Below are 4,598 nucleotides of genomic sequence, written 5' to 3'. Positions count from 1 at the left end.
TCAGAAAGAATGACATCACCGCATTTGTTAGGAAATGGAAAGACTTGGAAAAAACTACATTAAGTGAAGTAAGCCAGGCCCAAAGAAACATAGGTCCCATGGTTTCCCTTACTTGCAATAACTAGTATATATCTGAGACAAGCAGAAACGGTCAGATAAGTTGATGTTAGGCAAAATGAACCCCAAGATAAGGACTCAAATGTTTTTCTTTCTTGCTATTGTTTCTAACATATTTATAAGATGATTTCTTTGTTGCTTTGTATGTCCCTCTCCCACAGTATAACCCCTGTTTTCACTATATTTGATGTTGGTATAATTTGTAGAGGGGAAGGGAAAAAACAAAGTGTTTAAATAAGGATACAGGTGGACCCATTGCAACAATGAGATGTACAAGATCTTATGATGAAAAACGAACTTTACAACTTTGGCACGGGGCGGTGTGGGGTGGGGTGGGGGAGAGATGGAAAGGGATGGGAAGGGGAAACAAAGGAGGAGGCAACAATGCTTGACAAGAAATATACTCATTACCTTGTTCATGTAATTGTAACCCCTCTGTACAGTATTTTCACAATAAAAAATGTAAAACAACAACAACAAAGAATCAACAGCAGCTATAAATAAATAAATGATTAAAAAAAAAAAAGAAAACTAATGCTAGACCTGCATTTATCACCCTGCACTGGAATCAACTCCAAATGGATCAAAGACCTCAAAGTCAAAGCAGACACCCTGAAAACATTACAGGATGGAATAGGAGAAACCCTAGGTCTCCTTGGCACAGGCAGAAATTTTCTTAATTGAGACCTAGAAGCAAAACAAATCAAAGAAAGTTTGGACAAATGGGATTGCATGAAGTTGCAGAGCTGCTGCATGGCAAAGGACATAGCTAGCAAGATCAATAGAAAGCCCACGGATTGGGAGAAGATCTTCATTAGCCATACGACGGATAAGGGTCTCATATCTAAAATATACCTGGACCTCAAAAAATTAAATCCCCCAACAACAAATCCTCAAAGAAACAACTGCCCAATAAATAAGTGGGCTAAACACTTGAAGAGACACTTCTCTGAAGAGGAAATAAGAATTTCCCCATTTGTTTTGAAACTATTTGATCAGTATCTATCTTCCTATTAGGTTTGTATCTTCCACATGAAGTCAGGAGGCATCTATTTTTCAAAGCAGTATATTCCCAATACCTAACATGGTTCTTGAAATACTGAAGGTATTTACCAAATATTTATTAAATTGATAGATGCATTGACAAAGCCACTTTATGGATTCATTTTAGTGATGAGCCTTCTGAAACTGTTTTCTCATAACTGTTGTACTGTCTCATTAGTTTTTTCCATGTTACTAAGGCAGCCAGATGTGGTTTGGAAGTCTCTTCTTGGCAGAGAAGAGATGAATATCATTATTAATAGCAACTTGTAAAATCACAGTGATTGAATGGAGCATTTCCAAGACAAGAGGAAGAGGCAAATGCTAGTGCCTTCAATGTGTGCAAATGTATGTTAAGAAATTACAGCAGAGAGCTAATAAATTTTGAGTCAACTATTTAATATAAAAGATCTGTGAAACCAAAACTAGGATTGAACTGTGACTTTTTTCATGACTTTATGATGTCTGAGCATAGTCATAACTTTTCTTAAGGAGAGAACTTCAAAGCTGTTGAGAACAGAGAGATTCGCTATGTTTTAAATCATTATTTTAGCAGTTGTTTAATATACAGGGAATAAAACCACAATGGCAATGTTTCGGTATTATTTGGTTATTTAACCTAACACTATGTTGAATCCCACATGTATGATGTGTGTGTGTGTGTGTGTGTGTAAGATTCTGGGACGTGTGGCTGTGCAAAAGATGATTGATATAAAATAAATTCTATTTTCAGAGAGTTTTCCACCCAGAGGTGAAGAGTATTCCAACATAACTAGAGTACAAGGGGAAGAGTAATAACTTGGGCCTGTACAATGGTACCAGGAACTTTACACACATTTTCATCTGTCTGAGTCTTTTAGAGACAAGTATATATTGTTACTCTATTGTTTACAAATGAGTGCATTCATAGACAGACTAGTTAAGAAATTCCCCCAAGGTTACCCAATAGTAGTCAAAACTAAAATCTACCTCTTTGTGACTCCAGGGTACTAGACTGGTGCACTCTAAGTCAAATATATGCAAACGTTACTGAAGCTGTGAGTCAAAAAAGTAGGTTCTTCTGCTCAAAGCTACTGTTTTCTCAAATGTGGTCATGCATTGTGAAAAAGACCAAGGTCAAACCAATTTTGGAAACGCTGTTGTCATATCCTCAAAAGCTCTAAGAAAGGTTTTCGCGAAGAAGCAGCTTTTTCATTGCTTAACTCAGCACTTCCCAAATGGCATTTAAAAAAGGAATTATTATTTTTTTATGTAACATATTCTGAAAATGGTTCTAGGCAAGAGGGAGCTATAAAGGTCTTGTTCTTTTCCTTCGAATGCAGACCCATTTTTCCAGAAAACAATTCAATAGCCATCCATGCCCTTTCTAGTCCCTAGCCTGCTCAAGCTGTTCTGTTAGCCAGGACCACCCAAGCCATTCTCTGATATAGTGACTTCTTACGTATATACTAAAAGTGTTACATCATCTGTGAGTCTCCTGTTAACTGTCCATGTGCAGAAACCCTGCATTACCATGTAATAAAATTATACAACCAACACTCATCTTGAGCAGGAAGTTATTGTTTAGACATACTTGACTTAATGCTCACATGATTGTTGTTTATTATTATCCACTGTTTTTGTTTTCCACTGATTAGCCTACACTTTCTCTGCTCCTCTGTACAGATTCCTCTAAAATGATGTTTACACTGCCTGATTGACTCCCTTATTTGTTCTCTTCCTTCAACTGACACTAGTCAGTCTTGCCCTACCATTTGTCATCATTATTCTTGTTTAGTATATCAATAACTGTTAAATTGACGATTCCAAGCAAAGCCTCTGTTTTTGTTTTTGGTTTAATTATCAGTAGCATTTGAGGAATGTAAACCCTTTATTTATCTGCCTTCTAAGAAACAATACACTTCTAGTTTTCTTTTTACGTAAATGGAAGCATTTACTTTCACCATTCTTTTCATCTCTGCAGCCCTTAAAGGTGGCCTGCCTTGACTTTTTGCAGACAAACAATGGATGATTTTGTGAGATTCCTTGTTGTACATTGTAGCACAGAGCACTGGCCCAGGTATCCACCTGTCTGGTTCTGAATATTGCCTTCACTACTTTATTATAGGTGCAGCCTTGGCTTAGTGATCCATCTCTAACCATTACCTCAATTTCTGCTTCTGTTAAAAAGTAAGAGTTATGGAAGATAAATATTAAAATATACTCCATCCATATATGAAGATAACTCATTGAAAAATATTAAACAGTGGGTGTAGGAGGGTAGAAGGGAAAAAGAGAAAGAAATAAATGAGTTGATTTAACTAAAATACAATCTACGCAAGTCTGAAATACTATAGTGATAACCCTTTGTACAATTAATCTATATTTTAAAAATGAATAAAAGGAAAGTAAAACACTCTTGTGGGCGGGGGAGGTACAAATAGGATGAAGAAGTAAGGAAAGGAAGGTGAACAGTTCCAAGTACTTTATATGTATGTATTTAAATAGAACGGTGAAACCTGCTTTAAAAAAAATGTAAGATGAGCAAGAGAATGAGGAAGAGTGAGGGAGGTGCTGAGTATGACAGGCATATACTTTATGAAAAATGTCACAATGAACTCCCCTTACATAACCAATATAATGTTAATAAAATGTGCTTAAATAAAACAGAATTATAACTTTACTATTGCATAGAACTATTGAAGCATGAGTTCATACTTATAATAAAGAGATAAACATAATGCCTGGAAATATATGCATTTGTTGATTTATTTTCTAAACCATAACGACTTCTAAAAATCCATGTAGCCTGGACTTCTGACACAAATTTGTGAATCACCTAGCCAATCACCTATCCAACTACCGACACAATGGCTCTACTTTGTAGACTAACCTAAATCTCAAGTTTATTATGAATAAAAATCAGGTGAACATCGGGTAGGGGGGCAGGGAAGGATGGGAAGGGATGGGAAGGGGAAATGAAGGAGGAGGCAACAATGCTTGATAAGAAATGTACTCATTATCTTGCCCATGTAATTATAACCCTTCTGTACGGTATTTTCACAATAAAAAAATAAGAATAAAATAAAATAAAATCAGGCGAACTCAGGAAGTGGCAACTACATCTAGTTGCATGGGATGAAATAGGTGGAGACATTCTTAATTCCTTTTGGTCTCAGGAATGTTTTCACTAAACCTAAAGTGTTCTGTCTTCAAGTTGTCTAGGCTTGTATTCTTTCTTGTCCTAACAATTCTCAGCCATGTTCTGCACCAAGATCCTTCATCTCTGTTAATATATTCACCTCCCTGTTTCTCCGTGAGCCATACTAACACAAAAGTAGAATTATTTTGAACAATAAGTTAGATTTTATCTCTCCTCAGTGATTAAGTTTTGCAGTCCTCACAGTAGTTTATAAGAATGCTGGAAATAAACTACAATTTAGTGAGGGGAGGGGGGTTTG

Source organism: Dipodomys spectabilis, unplaced genomic scaffold (assembly GCF_019054845.1).
Source record: "Dipodomys spectabilis isolate Male_0828 unplaced genomic scaffold, ASM1905484v1 ptg000053l, whole genome shotgun sequence".
Classification (NCBI taxonomy): domain Eukaryota; kingdom Metazoa; phylum Chordata; class Mammalia; order Rodentia; family Heteromyidae; genus Dipodomys; species Dipodomys spectabilis.
This window is presented reverse-complemented; position numbering follows the sequence as displayed.